This window comes from Spermophilus citellus (assembly GCF_964194105.1).
Source record: "Spermophilus citellus genome assembly, chromosome: 8".
NCBI classification, from domain to species: domain Eukaryota; kingdom Metazoa; phylum Chordata; class Mammalia; order Rodentia; family Sciuridae; genus Spermophilus; species Spermophilus citellus.
In genome coordinates this window covers 16,272,533-16,295,649 of record NC_138189.1, presented here as the reverse complement: position 1 = coordinate 16,295,649, position 23,117 = coordinate 16,272,533, and the positions used below count along the sequence as shown (strand labels likewise).

Genomic DNA, 23,117 nt, shown 5'->3' with positions numbered 1-23,117 from the left:
ACACCCATAAATCAAAGGCATTTCTGTACATCAGTGACAAATCCTCAGAGGCAGTAGGAAAACCACCCCACTTACAATAGTCTCAAAAAGAAAAAAATACTTGGGAATCAATGAAAGAGGTGAAAGACTTCTACAATGAAAACTACAGGACGCTAAAGAAAGAAATTAAAGAAGATCTTAGAAGATGGAAAGATCTCTCTTGTACATGGATAGGCAGAATTAATATTGTCAAAATGACCATACTACCAAAAGCACTATACAGATTCAGTGCAATCCCAATCAAAATCCCCATGACATTCCTCATAGAAATATAAAAGCAATCATGAAATTCATCTGGAAAAATAAGAGACCCAGAATAGCCAAAGCAATCCTTAGCAATAAGAGTGAAGCTGGTGGCATTAGTATTCCAGACCTTAAACTATACTACAGAGCAATAGTAACAAAAACAGCATAGTGTTGGCACTAAAACAGACCTGTAGGCCAGTGGTACAGAATAGAGGACACAGAGACAAACCCACATAAATACAGTTGTCTCATACTAGAGGAAATCCACATGTAACAAAATCCACATGTAATAAAATGAAATTAAACATCTTGTTAAATTTTTAAAAGCAGTATTGTACTGTGATTATTACTTAAGTAACAACAATTGATTCTCTTGCCTTTGATGTTAACCATCAAATAGTATGGAGAAAGCCATAGAAGCTCAGGACATTAATGGCAGGATTCTTTGTCCCTAACTCCTCCTACTCCTCCCCTTTCCCCTCTCCCTCCTTTTCTTTCTTTCTTTCTTTCTTTCTTTCTTTCTTTCTTTCTTTCTTTCTTTCTTTCTTTCTTTCTTTCTCTCTCTCTCTCTCTCTCTCTCTCTCTCTCTCTCTCTCTCTCTCTCTCTCTTTCTTTCATCAGCAACACTAAAGCTATTAGACCATGTTCAGGGTCATCTCTTTATTTTATTATCCCATTTCAGATGCCTAAAGGTGTAGCAAATGTTGGTTAATAATAGCACAGCAATCCTAAAAATAACTGAACCCCAAGTTACTCCCCACCTGAAACATCCCTAGTAATTCACCTGTTGGTGAGATCAATGACTCATATCCACGTCCAAATTCAATCTTTAGCACGTAATTTCATCCTTTAGGTAAAAAGGATTTTATAACAGAACTAAAAACAGACAACACATGTACTTGTGTAAATTTCTTTTTTATTTTATACTTTTATAAATTGATATCTAGTATAAAATTACCATTTATTCTAAACAATTAACAATAACAAAGTCAGCATTTCTGTTGTAGCTTATCAAGTTCTTATTACAAGCATCTTCTCCTTCAGTCCTGTTTACAATAGTAGGCAATCACGTCTGTCTTCTGAGATGGTTAAGTGGGAATTTGGGGAGGCTCACTGGGTGGTCTGAGGAATGTCACTCAGGGGAAGTGGTACTCGGCTCCTTGACTCCAGTTCTTCCCTCTTCACCATTCTCCTCCATTATTTAAAGGGATAGACCTTGTGAGATGTGGCATTATTGTCTCTGTACAACCCTGTGATAGTTTCCTAGGTCTGCTATAAGCATATTACTAAAAATGGAATGAATGAAGACAACAGAATATATTCTTTTGAGGTTCTGGAGGCTCAAATATCAGTCGAAAATCCAGGGGTTGATAGAGCCAAGGCCTCTCTGGATGTTCTTGGGGGATCCTTCTGCCTCTGCCTGCTTCTTGTGGCTCCTAGCCTTGCTGTTCCTTGGCTTCTGGTGGTCCCACTGTGATCTCTGTCTCAGGCTTCACATGGCCTCTCCCCTGTGTGCTTATGTTCTTTCTTGTTCTTGTGTCATTCTCATTGTATTTAGGGCCTAGTCTAATTCAGGATAATTTTACTGTGATCTTTATCTTAATTATATTTGTAATGACCCTATTTCTAAGTGAGATTACATTTTGAGATTTCAGAGAGACATAGATTTTGGGGAGTGCTATTCCAACCATTGCAGTCATGTTGCTAATGAGAAAATTGGAATTCTGGTTAACATTATCATCAAATCAATGAACATACTGATATTTTTGATAAAGAATTGATCCCATGTTTACAATTTGTGGGGCTTCATGAACTCCAGGATCATATACATTGAATCACTGTATTTTAAGATAAAATGCACCATTTTGCCAGTTCCCAAGGGGCAGTCTTCTGTGCCTTGCACTTACTAAGAGTTGGCATTCACAACTTAGAACTTGCATACCTTTCTGGGTACTTCCTTCACAGCCATTAGGAAGGATAGCAGAGATATAGTGTCACACGTCACTGGGATGTTTACTCACTTATGAAGTATGTCTGACCTTCAGGAAGGTCTTGTGGAAGTTCTCAGGTTGGACCCACTGAGCAGGGAATAATTTTACCAGGATCCCTAAGAGGTGATTTCAATTAATGATTCTCAGATTCTTATAATCAGATCTCCAGCTTTTCCCATACAGTAATTTCTTCTTAGGTTTATCATGTTTATAGTGTCTGAAGCAGAATGGTTGTTGGGGTTGGCAGTCGTATTAAGTGAAGGTATCACTCCTCTCAATGTAAAGTTAAACAAAACAAAACAACAACAAAACTATATGGCCAAATGAGAACAAAGCATTTAAGTATAGCCTGTTAACCTCTGCTTAATAGGTTGGAACTGAACTTTTGTACGTTTGATCCAACTTTATTTACATCAAAATTATTATTTTTGATTATAAAAATTAATACAGGGCTGGGGTGTAGCTCAGTAGTATAGCAGCTGCCTGGTGTGTGAAAGGTCCTCAATTCAATCCCCAGCACTACAAAAAACAAACCAAAGCCAATACCACATAATTAGTATATGTTGCATTTTAGAAATTTAAAGTACATAAACCAGTAAGGAAATTCAAAACAAAACAACAAAAAAAAAAAACAAAAACACTCCCCAATTCTGTTATCCTTAAAGTAATGACTGTAGGTGTATTTCTTGACTCCTGTTATTCTGTGCATCTTTTAAATAAAAAACTGAATCCTACTTTTTAAAAAATATAAAGTCAGAGATATTTTATGTGTTTCATAGTCTTCATAAACATCATTTTAATGACTGCACAGCAGCTTATGAGATCTAGAGTTTACATAAGAATTTCCCCTTGGTGAGCATTTAGAATGGCTTGAGTTTTTTTCATATTATAAATAATACTCAAGTGAATAATATTGCAGTAAAAATTCTCTCCCCAGATGTAAATATGCTGATATCTGCATCTATTTTATTATCTTTTTCTTGATTATTTTGATCTCTATTGAGAGTTTAATATTTTTTATAATCCTGATCTATATTGAAAACTTCCTTCCCGAAATGGTTTGCCAATTTATACTCCTGCCGGTAGTATTCAAAGAACTCACTATAGAAATTGTACCAGCAGTAAAATATAATAGCATTAAAATACTTTGTCAACAGTTACTCCTTTGATTAATAAAAAAGTAGAATCATATTTCACTCTTAATTTGCACTCCTTTACTTATTAGTAAAGGCAACATTTTTACATCCATTTTTAAGAAGTATTTCTTTTATGAATTACCTCTCCTACATCCTGAATCATCCCTTCCCATTATATATTGAAGTTCTAAACTTCAGTACCTTAGAATGCTACTGCATTTGGAGATGGGGCTTTAAAAAATATCATACGGGTGGTCCCTAATTCAGTAGACTAAAGGAGGAACATGTGAGGCACCTGAAGAAGGTGGTCACTGTAAGTCAAGGAAGAGACTAGATCATCAAATCTAGGACTTCCGCCCTCCAGAACTGTAGGGGAAAATAAATGTCTGTGGTCTAAGTCAGGCAGTCTGTTGTGTTTTGTTAGGGTAGTTCTAGCCACCTAAATCACTGTCCCTTGCCAGTGTATTTAAAGGGCTTTAGAGCTTTCCTTAGTAATTTGTACAACTGCATTTTATGTTCCAAACACTTATCCCTATGGTTTTCTCTTTGAATTTGTTGTAAAGTAATTTTTGCCTTTTTTCATATTTTGATCTTCTTTATTTTTAGCTTATAGCATGTGTACATTTACATGTCCCCCCCAAATTATTCACCTTTTTTTCTTTTTGTACTTTGTCCCATAGTACTTCAAGGCTTAGTAAGTTCTTCTCCCTTAAGAGATTTGATACATTGTCAGTGCATTTTTTATTCATTTTTTGGTGGTATGATATTGACTTGTATAATATAAATATTTTTCAAGTTTGAGAACTCACAAAAATAGTCGAATTTCAAATTTACAGGGTAAAACTTTCATGAATTTAAGAAGTTTATGCCCTGGTCAATACCTTGTTATCTTTATTTGCAGTGACTTATTTATTTTCAATGTCTACATTGTCAAAATGGAATAATACCTCATTTTTTAAATCTTTAATTTTATTAACACCACAAAGACAATCTAACTATACAGAATAGATATTGCTCTCATTAATTTCTTAAGTGCCTTAAAAATTTGATTGGAATCTTCTTTTCAAGTGAAGGATATATTGTCTTGCAAGATGAAACAAACAGTCTCCTGTTTTTCCTTGTTTTCATTGTGATTTTTGTGCTAAGAAAACACTTTTTACCTTTTTTGTTTGTGGATCATTTTATCTAAATTTTTCACATTTTTTTCTTTGAAGATGTCTTTACAATTTAGTTGGAAACACTGTTTTCTACAGCTCTATCCTCTTTTCAATTAATTTTGCTATCAGGTTAATAAAAAATGCCATATCTGCAAGGTGCCATTTTGTATTTCTTAGTTGGTGGTGTTTGTTGTAAGGTAAACTTAACTGACCATTCTGAAATCTCTCCTGAGCTGAGCCATATAAATCAGTGTAAATTTGTAGAAAATATAATTTGAAAAGCTAGTTAGTAATGATTTGAATGGCCTTTCCTGAAGAGGTGAAGAATATGCTTTATTTAACAAAAAACAAACAAATTTTTTTTTATTAGTAAAGTTTATTGACATTTGAGGTATGAGAGACAGTCATTCAACAAATGTTTATTGTGCACCCATTACTGGCTAGACTCTGTCCTAAAGTTTGAGAATGCAGCCATAACCTGCAGAACTTGAACACTGGCTAGTCAAAGGGGGACCTGGCTATTGTTCTGGAGCAGGACCCCAGAGGCTCCCTGCTGGCCCAGGCAGTGCTCCTTCAGGTCCCCGGGGGAGGGCTCAGGGGAAGCAGCTTTACATTGAAGTGTCTTCATATTTGAGCAAATAAGATAATCAAGCTAAACATTGCATGTCTCCCTGGCCTCATAGTTATCTTTAAGATTAATAAAAATGAATCAAACAAGTCTTCACCTTTGCATTTAAATGTGTGTTTTAGGAAAACAGACGGGCAAAGAGGGAAGGCACAAATGAATGAGAGAAGTCTGATGGAAGCCCAAAGGTGGTAAAGGTCAATGTTATTGAAGATGTGGGTGAAGAGCACAGAACAAAGGCTTCATGATGGGTGACCTTGCTGAGTTTTGAAGACAGCAAATGTTTATCCAGTAGTTGGAGGCTATGGTTGAATTATGGGCAAAGTTTATACTAAAACTTTGTAGACTGTAGTTTACTTTATATGTAGCAGAAAATATCATCAAAATGACTATGTCTCCAAAATGTTGATTGTACAAGTCAGTCCTTAACCTCATGCCATTTGAGGTCACAGTAATTTCTCATTTCCAGCATTTGAGATTGATGACTGACTGATAGAATCTTCTGCGATATTTGTCGAGAAGGTTACCATTGAGATTTGGTTACCATTGAGATTTTCTGTTTGTCTTTTTTATTTCCAGTAGTGATAGTCAGGTCTAATCCTTGTGGCAGTCGGGCAGAGCACAACTTCCTGACATCAATTTTCATGCAATCCTCCTCCTGTTCTCAGCTTTCCATTAACTGTGGAAGAAGGACATAATCCAGTGGCTAGGAAGAAAATGGCCCCTTCTGCACACAAGAACTTCAGTATCTGCTCTCTGGTGAAGTACAAGCTTGACATTGCTGATTTTCTTTGATGACCCAAATTGAATTATAGAATTTTAAAAAGAACAGAGATGAGAGAAAAGAAAACTGGGCATTCTCATTCAAAATAGTTGTGCCAAGGAAGGTGGGCATTCCCCGGTGAGAAGGCCCCTCCTGTCACTTGTTTCCACCATTCTATTTGAGTATCTAACAGATCTTCTTCCCTCTCAAGCTCATCTGTCTTTTCAGGTAGCAACCTGTTTCATGATATCATGGAATATTGCCTACCATGGCTGGGCTGGAGGCCCACTGCCTTGGCTGTTGTCCCAATGAATTACAGCTTCTCCTACATAAAAGCAGAAAAAATAAAATCAGAATTGGGAATGTTGCAAGTCAGCATTGTGACACTGTGTGGATAAGAAAGAGTGTACTGGTCACCCTTTAATCTGCCATTGATATCTATCATGAGCTCATTTTTCTACACTCTCTGAGTGCTGTGTCCTTATCTCTCAAAATTCTCTCTCTGTCTCTCTCTCTCTCTGTGTGTTTGGTAACATATTCAACATTTCAACCATTGTTTATTAAGCACTTCTTTGAGTAAACTACTTTAGAGCAATGTCAAGCTCTTTTCTTTGCTATTGATGGACACCAAAACATTGCAGAAACATTTAATCACATTTTGTGGTTTATATGTATGTGGGAGAGCAGATGGTTAACATCTATAGTTCATCTGCTATGTGAAAAATTCTCCACTCATTCATATTATTTTATTTAATTCTCAAGATATCTGATGAAATTAAAATGATTGTCATTTACCTTTTGAGGAAATGGAAGCTTAGCAAAATTAAATAATTTTCCAAGGGCACATAAGAAATATCTGTATTTAAATGTAGCCTGCTTTACAATCCTGTGGTTTTCATTTTTCAACAGATTCATACCCAGTACATTAAAGCTCTTCAAAAGTTTAGACCTTCTATAATTATTTGCCCTTGGATTTTCTACAGATACTCATTCCTAATGTGTAATATGATTAGTAATTGTTTTTGGAAAAAGAGAAGGAAGAAATGGAAGGATTGAGGAAGGAAAATAGAAATAGAAAAAGGAAAGAAGGGAGGAAATAAAGGATAAGGATAGGATGTATCTGTGACAATGCTTCTTTGTTCCAGGTACCTTAAGAATCTCTTCTACAGAATATACTGAACTTGTATAGTTGTTTAGTATGTGTTTATGTAAATATTTAGTTATTGGAAGCATCATAATTTATTTTATGTTTATTTTATTTTATGTTTTATGTTTATATGATTATTTATAGTTTTCCTTTAGTATTGGGGATTGATTCTAGGACCCCACAGGAAACAAGTGTCAATGCTCAAGTTTTTATATAAAATGGTACAGTATTTCCTTATAACCTCTACTTCCTCTCCTATACTTTAAATCTTCTCTAGATTACTTATAATGCCTAGTACACTTTAAATGCTATATAATTAGTTCTTACACCGTATTGCTTAGGGAAAATGGCAAGGAAAAAATCCATACATGTTTACTACAAATGAAATTTTTTACAAATATTTTCTTTTTCTTTAAAAAAATTTTTTTTAGTTGTTGACAGACATTTATTTCATTTATTTATATGCGGTGCTGAGAATTGAACCCAGTGCCTCACACATGCCAGGCAAGTGCACTATCGCTGAGCCATAGCCCCAGCCCTACAAATATTTTCCATCTAAAGTTGAATCCATGGATGTGAAACCCATATAAATAGAGGGCCAACAGCCAGCCTATGTATGTGGATAGATAGATAGATAGATAGATAGATAGATAGATAGATAGATAGATAGAGCTTTTTGCATGCATGTGTTTGTACATGTATACATACCTATATACATATACATGCACACACATATATGTATTCTGTATATCCTTGAGTATGTGGAGATTTGCTTGACTGCAGTTATTTAAGTGTATGCAATATTTTTCTGGTTTTGAAGCACTTTTGTGTTAAGCCCACATACAAAGATTAAAACCAGTTGCTTTAATGATTGAATGAATATGAAAGTAAATTAAATCAGAAATTCCTGCTTCCTTGTAGATACCATATTTGGTTTTGCTATGAATCAACCATTGGATACTTTTGTTTGAGCACTTTGTTTATTCGTTTTTTTCTCCTTTTGCATAATGGTAGTTAGCTCAGAATAAAAGAAAGAGAAAATTGGCTGTGGCATAAAGAATCTACTTCAAAAGAGCTATTCAAGACAACGAGGAAATATTTTTGGACATAACTGTATTTAACAAGTGTAATTTTCTCTCCATATTATCATGGTATGAGTAGCAAAGGGAATTTTCTACACTTATGTAGTTCATCCAGTTCATGGAAATAATAGTATTTTAGGACATTAAAATTTACTTGAAATAATTATGAGCTGTCATATATCTTTGGTAAGTAAACTTTCCACATAAATTTTCCAAATACTTATTTGAAAAACAATCATCTTCAACTTTTCTGCAAATAATTCTGCCTAAATGATTTTGGGGGGAAAAAAGAGGTGAAGTGTCATATAAGAGTTTCAAGCTTGAAATTTTCCTTTTTGAAACACTGAATCAATTTTGAATTCTCAAGATAGATTTTAGTATTTGTATTTTATTTTTGAAGGCAGTTATATATATTTTCTTGCTGGAGAATTTATATAAAGTGCTTTTTAGAGCAAATTACAAATTTGTGGGATCAAATGGATCATACTTCAAGTACAGGAGAGAAATTAGCATATTTATTATCATTATTTTTGATCCACACTGGTTTGGATTCAAGTTCTTGCTCAACCACTTACTGGTTGCTAGTTTCTTTCACAAGTTTCTTAACCTCCTTAATTTTATTTATTTAATATTCCCAAAAATACTAACAGCATGCACTTTTTGTATTAGATATCAATGTACTAGGTGTTAATCAGATTCTAATGAATAAGATTATGATCAAAGGATAATTATCAAGCAAATTGCTGAGAAAATTTATCCTCTTGTGATAAATACAATTATAATGTAAAGCAAATTGACACACTTCTGTACAACAAACATTAATTTTATTACATCTTTCTATAATAAAGATATATGGTTTTAGGATTCTATATCAACAGTTCCTTGAAGATAACTATTAAGACAAACCTTTAAATATTATAGTAAGTTCTTTTCTTTGTTTAGAAAACAGACTTTATATAATAGGCAGACTTATTTAAATTTTGTGACAAATCCATGGATGTATTTCACTTTTCCTTCCCTTTCTAGCAATGCGCAGGGGCTAATGTTGAACTCTGTATTGTCCAAATGTGTGGTTCTACAGGTTCTTACTCCTGGATCATTTCTCACTAAAATGCATGGCCTGTCACTTTACTATGATTTTAATCAAAGTAGAAGCAAGGTCTTTTCACATTTTAAACATATATGTACATTTGAAAACCCACAAGTTATCATTTTTCTTACATTCTCTGAACTCTTGCATTGTTCTCTTCTTATTTAGTGGCAGGTCACGGATGCCCACGTATTTAATGCTGTTGATTATATATTAATTTCCCGAATAAGCAGACAAGGTGATCAACATTACTAGAACTTGAGCAGAAAGATGGGAGAATTGGAGAATGGTCGGATCAAAGTGTGGACCTTAATTCTTGGCCATAATGAATGGGGAGAATTGAAACTTAGAGACAATATTATAAAATCTTAAGTCAGTTTGACCAGAGAGTCTGTGAAAAGCAGGACACAGATAAGAACAAAATATATTCTTAATTGGTTAAACGTTTATGCAGTACAAACCTGGTACAGGATTATAAATTCAAGGATAGTTTTTAGGAAGTTAAGATTTTGTTGGAGGGATTCTTTTTTTAAGAGACAGAGATTCTTTTTTGTTCTGGCTTAAATTAGTAAGTCATCAGTTTTTCATGTATTTCGAATATGGAACTAAATACAGAATTTTACTGTAATCCTTCTTGCATTTGCCTTGAATAAATGCTCAGGTTGCTCCATGTCATTTAGGCGCTGTGCACTCATCTGTCTCCCATGTTTCATCTGAATGAACATCTTAAGAACATCTTACAATTTACTTAAATCTGCAAGTAAACTGTAGAAAGAAAAATGAAAACACAAACAGATTTCAATAACAGAGCCTGTTTCTGTTCTTTCTCTTTTTATATTCCTTCAGTCACATGTCATTAATATTCTTGGGTGTGCCTTTTAAAATATTAATAAATATCTTTGCTATGACCTTTAAACCTTTTTAATTTATTTTTTGTTATTTATTTTCTACCTTTTTGTTATTAAGATAGGTTTTAGGTTTATAGCATATTTGTTGTTTATTTTCTACCTTTTTTGTATTTAAATAAACAGCATTAAGGAAGTTTACACGTTGTTGGTTTTATTTGATTGTAGCAACAGAAATGGGACCCACGGTTGTGAGTCAACCATAACTTAGGTTAAGAGCAAAACAGAATCCTGCATTCAGCAGGAAGAAGAACCCCAGCCTAAAAATGGAGAAACCCCAGTATATTCTTGCCTTGGCCTCTCTGTAGCTGTGTGGCCTTTGTTATATCATGTGATATTTTAGGACTTCATCTTTTTTTAGAAATCAGAGAAATAAAAAATTTGCATTAGGTGATTTTTCTGGTCTCTCCAATTCAGAAAATTTGAATATTTTTGTTTAGATATTTCTTTGGGTGACTACTTCAAGAAATATTTTGGCCAATCAAAACTTTAAAAAAATATTTATAAGAAGGAAAGTGTGTAAGAGTACTAGCAACATGTGTCAACATAACCTACGAAAATAAACTGAAAAATACTAGGAAAAAAATGACTGTGTTCCTCAAGAACAATTTGGCATGAAGGATGAGAACATGAACTTTTGATTAGTGTATAATTAGGAGGTATAGTGTATATTAGAACAACGTGACATTCAGGGTTGGTAAATGACAATGCCTATGGGAAGGGGACGTCCGGGTCTATTTCTAACTCACTGCAGATTATCCCACATCTGGAGGCTTTGGTTTCTATCCATCAAGTGAAAGGACTGGAGCAAATGATTAGAACTTTCTTTTGCAGCTCTGGCAGGAGTGTAAGATATAATCTTAATTAAAATCAGAGCCAAGAAAACTGAATGCAAAATTCTGCTTTAGCCGTCCGTGTTTTATCAAATCAAAGATTAGTTACTTATATATTTTGAGTGCAAGTTTTTAATGAGCACAATGTGTCAAGCTTCAGGGTTACAAAAATAGATTCTAGAAAGCTAAGTCTGGGTAGATAAATACACTGAATTGTTTGTAGTGTCATAAGATCATTGCTATCTTATAACTGTGAACAAAGTGCCATTAAAAATATAGAGAAGGGAAGAAGTTAGGAATTTTGCATGATGGTTCATTTATGAAATGACGTAGTAAATGGAAACTGATTTATGAGCTTGGATTTGTCAATAGGAGGCACTGGGTATAGAGGTGTATCCCAGTGGTAGAACTTGTAACTACCATATATGAGGTCCTGGGTTTGGTCCCCACCACTGTGGGTAAGGATGAATAAGATGATAGAACTTCCCAAGGTCTGTGTGCTCTGATAGCAGAAAACCTCTTTAGTGACTTCATGAGTACGATTAAAATAAATATTCATAATCAAATCATGATTAAGTGTTTGAATATACATTCTAAATTGTTTAAATTTATCCTGGAAATGATGAGATTCTTGGGAAAAATAAAAAAGTTCAAGTAGTGACTAGTTCCAGGACTTTCCTGTCTACAGCATAGTCAGATAGATTGAAGGATGCTGAGACTGCCAGTAGGAATGGAAGTTAGGTGGTTATTGGTGAGAAATTAATAGGGGTGTCAACTAAGGTGAGTCTTATCTGAGTGACAAATAACCCCCAAGTATCAGGAATTTACAGTAATGAATTTCTGCTTTTCTCAGTATATGTAACCAATCTAAGTAGAGATTGGGGGAGACTGGTCATCATGGTTATTTGAGGGCTGTGGATAACTGCTTGTAGTCTCCATGTTAGGGTTAAATGAGCACAGAAAAATCACAGGCTGTCTCTATAAGCCTCACACTTTGAAATGACTAATCTGCTCACATTCTCTTGGCAAAGTCCAGTCACTTGGCCTTGCCCAACTTCAAAGGGACTGAAAAATGTACCCCTATGAAATCTCTGAGAGCAAAGAATTGAATGTGAATGAGCAGCTCTAATGACAATGATGGCAAATGATCAGAGGTGGAGGAGAAGCCACAAAATTGTCAAAGTATTTCTAGTTTAGACTTTTATTTATGCAAATGCACATTCTTTGACTGACAGATTTCACATATCCTTAGTTTCTCTTTTCTTAGGAAGCTTTCTCTGGCCACAAGAAAGGGGACCTAGGTAAGAAATTCTCAGTGTTGTGCTGATACATGTTTAACCACAGCCTCTCTATTTCAAATCAAAACCAAAAACCTCTTTGGTGCTCTAGCTAAATTCTCTCATGTGAGTCCTCTCATGGGGGGTGAATTCCAAGCTAATGACTGATACCAATGAACACAGAGTTGGTAATAGAGGCACAGTCCCACACCACTTTAATGCATTTCCAGCACACAGATACAATAGAACTAAATGAAGTTAAGTGCATTGATCATGGTATGATGTAATAAAATAATTAGGATGTGGTGGGATTTCATGTATTGATAATCTTTGTTTAAAATCTAATTTATTTAATTGTAACATTGTCTCATTGAATTTTTAATAATGACCATGTTCTGTGGCTGTTCTACAAAATTCCTGAAAATTTTAATAGGCAGCTCTCACAAGCCAATCATGGGATGGCTGGCCCCAGCACACCACCAGATCTTCTTTTCCTCTGTACCCCACAGCCTGCTATAGTTATCCTTATCATACTAATCAAATTTTATTTTAATTATTTACCCATTTATCTTGTCGGCTGCATGATAACATTTTAAGGGGCAAGGCACTGCTTCACTGCTGAATTCATTCGTGCTCAACATGGTGCATGCATCCCAGAAGAGATTCAGCCAATACCATGAGGTAGAATGAAAACATATTTTAAATCAATAAGGAAATTAGTGCTTTCTCTTTCCATTGATCCTTCTTTTCAGGGGCCATGCCATTCCATTCCATAAAGAGTGGCTGCAGACAGTTGCCTCTATGTGAATCTGACCTTAACTGAAAATACATACCTGCTGAAAAAGAATGTCTCACAGCCTGACTTTGTTCCTCTGGATGAATGCCAATTTCTCTACAAAATGTCTCAGGTCAATCGTGCATTTGAGACCTGACTGTATCTTTTGGAAATCCTACAACACTTTTGCAGTTTTATTGTACAGTTCTTGTGTGAATAATCTAAATACAGTCACTTAATTTTTTGTCTCTCAATTGAGGCAAATTAATAAAGACAGCAAGTGTGTCTCGGGCTTTATTTGGTTTCCCTTTCATTATAGTGTTGGTTATATCATGGCCACTAAAAATGTTTAAGAGTTTCAACTACTTCTTTTACTTTGAAACCAAATTTCAGTACAATTTATCTCAAATTATTTTCTGAAGCTCCCTGCAGATCTTCTATATTTCTATCTTTAATGACTTAGTGGATCTTTGTTATGGGAATGCCACTGCATTCTACTTGAAATTAATAGGTGAAAATCTCATTGTATTGTGTTTTCTTTTTAAACTTGAAGAAAACTCAGTGTATTGTCCCTGACTTACAATTGTCTCTACAATATATTCAGCTGATATATTTCTTCAGGGACAAGGGAGTATTCTACCTAGAAGTAAGAGTGTATTTCGTGACAAATTGCAGGCACTTGGTATGGCTAGATTATTAGAATCCTTATCTAAACTGTTTACATGTCAGGTTTCTTTGGTAGCCCAGAATAATTTGGACAAATGAGACTCCCCAGTGGTAATTACATTTCCTTAACAACATTTTGGTGAATGCACATAAAAGGTAATAATAGCTTCCACCAGTGCCCTGTCCTGCAGCATGTCACAGCCCCAGATTCTGATAGTGTCTGACACTTATTACTTAAGCCATGAATTTCTAAAAGCAGAGACCTCTGCAAAGGTCTTTTCCCAAACCACACTCTCTCAAACTACAAAGTCAAAATTCTGATTATCTCTGCAACTTTACTTGGAGGTCAGACATATTTTGGGAAAGCCCATACTTTGTGAATCAGAACTTATCAAATGGGAAATATGAAATAGAATCTCTAGCATCCTTGATCTTCCTACAGCAAGAGACATGGTTATTCATGACCAGGTGTTGTCTCACAGACAGAAGTGTCCAAAACCATTATTCCATAGCATCTTTTATCGAAAGAATAAAAAGGAAAATCTCTGACTTGCAGAGATTGCATTTGCTATTCCCATGAACTTGCATTACCTTCAGAATGGCACCAGCTAGAATTCAGTTACACTATGCATTAAGGCACGTGTGTCCCTCTGTTGCCCAACATAACACTAATTGTGTGCCATGGTGTGTGTGTGTGTGTGTGTGTGTGTGTGTGTGTGTGTCTATATTAATACAAGTTTGTGAAACTCTGAATTCAATAAATCCTTGTTTTTTAAATTTATGACAGGTATTAATATATTTTAGAGCCTCAGAGAAATTTTATATTTCTATATCATTATTCATGTTTTTATTCAAGCTACTGTTTATCAGATTCAGTTCACTATGTATATCAATCAAGGCCATCCAGGAGAGAGAAACTACTCTGTAATCCAAAGAGGGAAATTTAATGTAAAAGATGAATTAAAACAAGATGGAAGTAAAATTTAGGATTGGCTTGTGAAAAAATAAAGAGAACTATATAAAATAAAAACAGCAAATATAAGGAACTGCCATTGTGCTAGGTATAAGAATGCCCAAGGAAAGCTTTATCCTTCCTCTCAGGACTAAGATCCATGCTTCCCTAATTGGGAGGGCACAGTTATTAAAAGTTAATAATTTTATATTAAAACATGTTAATTTAAATATCAGTATACCTTTAAAGAAGTTTTAGTTAGATTAAATTGAATAGGAATAGAATAGAAATACAAGAGCAATATTTTGGGATAGGAATAGGTATAAAACTTTTTGCTTCAGTTTCATTTCTTTGGCTTATTTTCACATGATTTGCATACTGATAATACCTGAGTCTGGGAAGGTATCCATAGACAGGCTATTGCTTTTCAGAATTGGTAGTCTCCTTCCCTTGATTCCACCACAAGAGGTGAATATACTGAGGCAGTGATTGTTGAGGTAAGAACTCAAGTTCTGAAATCAATGTTCAAAAGAGTGTAGAAAGAGGAATTTTCTCTAAGAAAAAGCTCTCAGAGGAATCATTGAGTGTTTGGCTGTTACTGAGCTCAGGGTTTGATGCTTTCTTGATGTCAAACAGCTGGGTTGACTTTGGGCATGATTAAATATTTAAAAATCAAATGTATATATATGGTATTCGGAATTGAACTCAGGGATGCTTAATCACTGAACTATATCCCTAGCCCCCCTCCACCCCACCTTCTTGAATTTTTGAGACAAGATCTCTCTAAGTTGCTCAGGGCCTCAATAAATTGCGTAGGCTGTTTTTGAAATTGTGATTCTCCTGTCTCAGTCTCCCAAGCCTCTGGGATTACAGGCATGCACCACTGCTCCTGGGTGGCTAAGATTAAATATTTTTGAATTACTATGGGGCTTAAATAAAAATGCAGATTTCTAGAGTATTCACAAGGAACACAGTGGATGAAAATCAATGTTATTTCTAACTTATTTGGTATTAAATTTATTAAGAATCAATGTGGTACTTGATTTATATTTTTTGAAACAGCTCACATTTTAAGGTCTGGAGCTATTGTTTTGATAAGTTGTACATTATTTTCCCGATTAAACATCATTTCATCCTAGAGTATGGCACTGCAAAGGTCTTCAAGCATACTAATGTAACTTATAAATAGAACTGGGTTAAAGCAGAATAATTTTTCATTAGCAAATTTTGCAAGCAATTTTATTTCCTCCTATGTTATACTCCTTTTATATATTTATAAAAATAGAAAACCAAAGAAATTACTGACCAAATTAAAGTGTAAGAACTAAGACAAGATTATACAATCAAGGTAATTAAACTAAAGAGACATTTATTATTGCAAATAAAATTTTAATAACTGGATTATACATAAGAAATAAAGAGTACAGGTCAATTCCCAATTCTCCAATTCTCTGTTCTTTCATTGTTCTCTAGGATCTGCCTGCCTCTGAAGTATGGTCTGACTTACCTGTTCTGACTTTTCTGGGAAACTTTATATCTATCCAGTAAGGTTTTTTGGGCCCTTGAACACTTTTAATGCATGATGGGAAAAGGGCAGGCTCATTATTATTTTTTTGACAGAATAAAGTGATAATATTGCATAGATAATCACACATTTAAATTAATTATGAGTTATGTCCTGAATATCATAGTACAGTGGAAAATTCTAGTTGGAGATTTGTTCCCATGAAGGTTAAATAGTGCAATCTTTGGTTTGATTTTGAAGATCAGTAAAGTTTAAGATTTTTAAGCCCTCAGGATATCAAGGGTGAGGAGTGGGTTGCGATCCAAAGTGTTTTAATTTAGGAAAACATGGGGATGAGAATGAGTATGATGTTTGTGACACATGGTTCTTGCCATATATTCTTAGAACTGTCTCACTCATCTTAAATACTACATAGTTAGCAGGGAGCTAGTCTTCATACACACATTTTAGCTTTCAGATCTGTTCACCCTGTTCTTCTCCCTCTTTCCCCTTCTCCTCTACCATTTTTGAAAGAAAATTTCTATGTCTAAATATTATGACAGATCTGTTGTATGTTTTGTAGATAGTTCTGTGTGTGTGTGAGTGCATGTGTGCACTTACTAACTTATGAAATGTTGGCTACCTAGGAAGAAGGCTTCTACCAATTAATACTGTCTGAGAAGGGACCAGGCTCTCTTACTAAAATTGGGCCCTGATCATTTGGAGAAATTGATCATAAGGCTGATGTCTGTCATCAGCATGGATTCCTCCATCAGCAGGAACTAGAGTCAGGTGACTTCCCATGTACCTTCTACCTTATAAGTTTGTGATTTGAATACATACCCACTTTAGAGCAAACAAGAATCAAAATAAAATTTTAACTGATCAGGCATCTAAACTGTTGTCTGCAGGTTCTGTGACTCTTACATTTCTTTGGCCCATAAGATCAACATAGTATTTGTATTTAATTTTTGATTTTTTTCCCCCAGGAAACTTATTTTTCCTTACAGTACCTTAATATCTCCAAGCCTCCAGAAAGTTGCTAATTCACCTGTATTTACAGGTGCCGGAGCATGTTCAGGGCGTTGCCTGTGTCCAAGACTATGCTACACAGATTTGAAGTAAAACATAATAAGGAATTATTTCCTCCAAGGAGTTCATAGTCTAGAAAAAAGATTTTGATTTGATAAATTATAAGACCAAGTAGCAAATGTTAGTGATGAACTGAGAAGAGACAGAATTAGAGAGTTTAAGATATGGGAATTGGTTTTATATCTCCTTCCTTGACATTATCCCTGGAAGTTCTTGAGTCAGGTACTTATTTATTTCTAAATAATATTATGTACATTTTATTAAAATGATTATTTTTTGGCATTTGCTTCTAACAAGGATGAGACCAAATTTACCTTCCAACTGAAGCATGTAATAATAAATAAGCAAAAGCATAAAATAATTGTTTACAAAACATTGGGCTTTAGGCAACCAAAGGTAGCAATCCTTGTGAGAGGAGAAGTAAGCTAATAATAATTGCTTCTGGGAGAATTTCCCAAACAACTGGTACTAATGACCCCTAGATTGTATCTGATTTATGATTTATTCAACTTTACATTATTATATATTTAATAGTATGATCTTTATAATGTGCTATTTAGTATGTGTATATACTTTTGCATTGTAAAGATTCAAATGAAAATAAAAAATTATTTGTGTGTAAAATTCATTTATAAACAAAGCTCCTTTCAATTTAAATGGTTTCTTAATTAAGACCAAAATTTGCAAAGCTTCTGCTTTCCCTGTGCACTACTTCCAGGAAGCTTTCCTTGGAATGATCCATAGCTATGCTTTTCTTTAATTTTTTTCTATTAATTCTCTTAATTTACAGCAAAATTAATGCTTCTTTTATCCAGCCATTAATTAAAATAATTTAAAGCTGTACTTCTGACTGCATAGAACATAACAAAAATTGTTTTTTGTTTTGCTTTTCTGAGAGTTGGCACAGTACAATTCTTGTCACAGAAGTCTTCTGTTTTGCCCAGAAGAATTGCTAGTGATAATAATATGCCTCCAACATATTATTTTCTCTAGATTAGTTCTGGGTCCAGCAGATTTATAGCAGCATCTATTATCTAAGTAGTCACTTGTGTATTCTTCCTCCTTTTTAATTTATGTTAAGCCTGGAAAATTAAATGCAAAAATGTCTCTAATAATGAAATAAACAGATTGTGTGTCCATTAGGATATCATTGGTTGAAAGTAAGTAACTAAACAAAAGATAACCAAGACCCCAAATGATTCCTATTCCAATATGGATATGCAATTATTATTTATCAAAATAGTATTTTGGGAGCCCTATATATGTCAGGCACTGATTGAGGGACATAGCATTTGTTTCTAAAGATAAAAGTCTGTATAGCCATGGAGATTAGATTCTAAAAGAAAGAGAAGACACACATCAAAATAAATGTAGAAACGTGTGTGTGTGTGTGTGTGTGTGTGTGTGTGTGTGTGATGTCACACTGCAATAAGGATTGAGATAAAATAAAGCAAAGAAAGAGCTACAAAGTGTGTTGTATGAGGATTTCAAGTTTAATGGAGTGGTCTCAGAGTCTCATTGAAAAGTTGACTCACAAGTCAAGATGGGAAGGAAGTAGGACAGTGAGAGATGAGAGATGTCTTTAGAAGGGATTCCCTGCAGAAGAAACCAAAGCGGGTAGGGGGACACCTTGAGGCAGAGCATGTTGGATCTTTTAAAGAAGCAACACATCTGTGTGAACCAGAGTGAGAAAAGGGCCAGCAGATGAGATGAAATCAGAAGGGAACCAGGAGACAAATGATGTGGGTGGTGTAAGTGCCTCTTTCTCTGAATGGGATGGGTAGTCACTGGAGAGACTTGAGCAGAGGTGTGGCATGATCTGAATTGTGTTTTAAAAGCCTCACTCTGGATGTTGTATTAAGAATCAACAATAGGCAGCAAGGGCAGAAGCAGACACACCAGTTTAAGAGACTACTGCAATAAATCTGCAATAATAATTATGGCAGCTTGGACCAAGGTTGCAGGGGTGGTAGTAGGAGGAGCTGCTTTCATTCTGAACCTTGACCAGCGCCATTTGCTGATGGATGAGGTATGAAGTGGGAGATGAGGCTTTGTGTTCTAATCTGAGCACCTGGAAGAATACTATTGACATTTGCAGAAACAGGAGATACTCTGTGGAATAGGCTGGAAGCAAGGGGAATTTTGAAAATTGGTTTTGGTTACATTTCAGGTGTTTACTACATGTTCATTGATTATATTGCTGAATGAGTCTGGAGTTTAGGAAGGAGATGCAGAATGGAGATTGATATTTTGTAATTGTCCATATTTACTTGCATGAGATTACCTGAAAGGTTGAGTGTAGTTAAGAGGTGTCAAGATGTTTGAGACTGAGTTTTAAGACAGAATTTGAGAGACAGAGAGCACGTAGTAGAAGCAAAACCAGTGGAGTGTATTACCAGATGCCAAGTGGAAGTGTGTGGGTAGTGCCCGGCCTTCTTATTGGTTATATTCCAGGATGGGGCTTCTCCAAGACAAGGTGAGTGAAGGCAAGTGACTACTTGAAATATAGAGTGAGACCCATTGGATGTATTTTAATATTGAAAGTATTGACCAACAGCATAGTTGAGGAAGAACCATTATCAGATTGCACCATTTTTTCCTGGTATGGCGTCTAATATACAGATTCCCATTATCTAGATGATTTGAGACTGTGGTTAGGAAGAATTAGATTTTACTTCATGGAACTGAAAGAATGAACTTTCCCAAACTTAGAGAACTTAGAATTTAATAGCAATGTTTTTATGTACAATCCATGTAAATCAGGATTGATTCATTGATCAAAGAAATACATAGGGCTGGTCTGCTTTGTATTGGATACCTCTGTAGTTCTTCTGGTCAGGTCCTTCAGTCACAGCAGCAGAAAAACGGACTAAAACAGTGGTGAACAGGGTGATTTTTCAGAAAACATTTGGGGAAGGAAGAGAACAAATAGGCAATTGCACTGCAAAGAAATGTGATTTTTTTTAAAGGATAGAGAGTGTTCATAGATCAGAGACACTGGAGCTAATTTTATGGCCTTGTCAAACATTTTTCAGGAACAGGAATGAACACAAGCATTAAATGTCAGTCCTCTCCAAGACCATTCGAACACTTTCCTGGTTTCTGAATGCCTGTCTCATGATGGTTTTCCTAACTTGTGCTCCAGAATTTCCATCGTTTGGCAAAAGCATTACTCACCCTCCTCTGCTATATGAGCCTCATCTTTATGCCTAGGCAATTTCATGTTCAGTGTTTCATATGCTGCCTTTTTAGCTGCTTAAAATACAGCTTCTGTGTAAGCATAAGGCATGCTTCTTTGAGAGAATGTGAAAGGTGGTTGAAGCTAGCTATTGAGGGAACAACTGCTTTCCCCAGAAGCAAGTCATTTCAATGGTCCACTTCAGTTATTTATCCATGAGGATTCTGAAGGGAGAAGTAAACATCTCCAGGCTACCTGTGTCCTGATGCCATGGATTCTTTGTAACTAAACCTCAAAACTAGTGAAATTGTGAGACATACCATGGCTACCCATAGATATCCAGCTGTACAGCCTGCAGATTTTATGTAAATGAACTTGAGAAGAATCGAGCTATTTCCATATGTATTATTTCAACCTACATAGCATTTGCTTGCTGTAGATTAAGTAAACACATATTGCCAAAGCAATATGAGATAGCAGTGATGTGTTCCCTTTCTTTTACACTTTCCAGAAAGAGAATTTATATTCTTCCCTTTAGAGGATTGTTTTCCTTTTAGTAGGGAAGAACTCTGATTGATTGATCAATTAATTTACTAAGGCAATTTCATATCATTTATTACATATTTGCTATGTGCCAGGTGATTTCTTAGTAAAGGGAAAGGAATAAATTGCTAAAAACTCAGTCCTTGTCAAAATTCACTGATTAATATTGAACAGGATAAAGAAGAAATAGATTTATATGAAGGAGAGAAAAAAGTGCAGAAGAAAGTTGTTTTTGTGTTCTATAATTTCATTTGCAGAGAAGCTGAGACAGAATATCAAAATGATAAGGTCATTAGCTTCAGATACACTAATGCAAAGGTTACTTGGTGGGCCTTGTTCCAAAGTGGGAATCTACACATCTGTCAGATATTGAAGGCTCATGCCTTTCACTGGAGGATGAGATACGACATGGAAAACAATCGTGACTTTGAATGTCTCCTTGATCTCCTTAAGGGATCCACTGTTGCTGCCTGGACTCATTTTATTGCTCTTATAACTGAGGCTTTCTCTTGCCTTTTAAGGTGGGTATTTTATGGATGACTTCTAAGTGACAACTTGATATATTCAATTTTTCAACCATATTCCAAACACCAAGTCTGGATTATTATTCATTAATAGGGTGAATGTTTTGATAGGAAGTCTAAGGAGAAAAATAAGGAACTTGTGTGTGTATGTGTGTGTGTGTGTGTGTGTGTGTGTGTGTGTGTTTGACATATTTACGAAGAAGTTGTTAATTTTTTGGATTTGTATCTCAATGAAGAAATATTGATTTAAAAGAAACCAGCAATTTCTTAGGAATAATTGGACAGTAAAAGCAGAGATGTCAAACAAACCATGTCTAAGATTTACCAGGTTTAGACACTAAATCAGGCAGAATAAACACAGGGTTGAAATATTTTGACTCCTCACAGGAACTTATAGATATCCAAAGGCCGTCCTCTGACTTCTTACTCAGATGTGATTGACATTGGCCACTGTATGCTGACACAGGTTACATTCTAGACTCTGTCACATGCTCCTTGAATCTTTAAAACATGGCCCCAAACTGTGTTGTTCTTTATGCATACTTTTCAGTCTGTCATCTCATCACTTTGGAATAACAGTAAGACTTCTATGTAAAGTGAATCTGTTTACTAAATGAACATAAGATTGCATGCTACATCTGAGAAATTGATAGTATCTCTTAGGCCAAAAGAAGGAAATACAAAATTTCCCCCACTAGAGATCTAAAGATTGGAGGATACTGAAGACCAAAAACGAAACCAAAAAAAATACTCCTAAAGAGTTTTCATGGGAGAAGCACAAATTGGTGAGTTGGCAAACAGTGGTGCTCAGAAATGCGGGACTTTGTTTAGATTTTCAGCTCACCTAAATTCTTAGATGCTATTTATGTAATGTATGTTAATAATTGATACATGTTGAATACATATGTCAAATATCTTTCCATGTGTTATTTTAAAATGTTTGCATAACACTTCAGGGTTATATTGATGATACTGAGACTGAAAAATGTCAAGAAAATATTCTGAGGGTGAAAGGCTGATAAATTGGGAGGTTGGAATTCAAACTCCGATTTACATGATTTCAAAATCCATTCTCTTCCATACCTCATTGGTTTTCAGGAGTCTCCTTGGACATCTCATCGGGGCTCTGTGATAGTATATTCAGTTAAGTCTGATCAAAGAGAGACCAATGCATAGATCCTGAGTCCTCAAATCCTCGACCATATACCATCACTCATGGAAGTTCTATTCTGATTCAGGACCCTTAGAGCCTTCTCTCCAACCAAAGAGGTATTTGTCTATTTTGATCATCTTCCCTAAATCCTAAGCAGTTTTCACTTGTTCTTGCTCCTTTTCTGTAAGATCTACACATAAGATCTACGACAAATCAGGCACAGTGTTGTGAACCTGTAATCCCAGTATTCAGAACATTGAGGCAGGAGAATCCCAAGCTCAAGGCCAACTGGTAACTTAGCAAGATCCTCATCTCAAAAAAAAAAAAAAAAGTTGAGCAATGTTCTATGATTATTTCCTAAAGAGTATAATATGATCATAACTCAGTGTGGTCTTAGCACTCTCAGAGAGAATTAAAAAAAAAAAAGCCTAAAAAATAA

At 35.1% G+C, this 23,117-nt stretch overlaps 1 protein-coding gene across 6 annotated transcripts in view; it reads left to right on the top strand.

Moving 5' to 3' along the window:
* The window catches only part of KCNIP4 (potassium voltage-gated channel interacting protein 4), a 1,084,026-nt gene that overhangs the window by 176,857 nt on the left and 884,052 nt on the right, over positions 1 to 23,117 (top strand). The window lies entirely within an intron of this gene.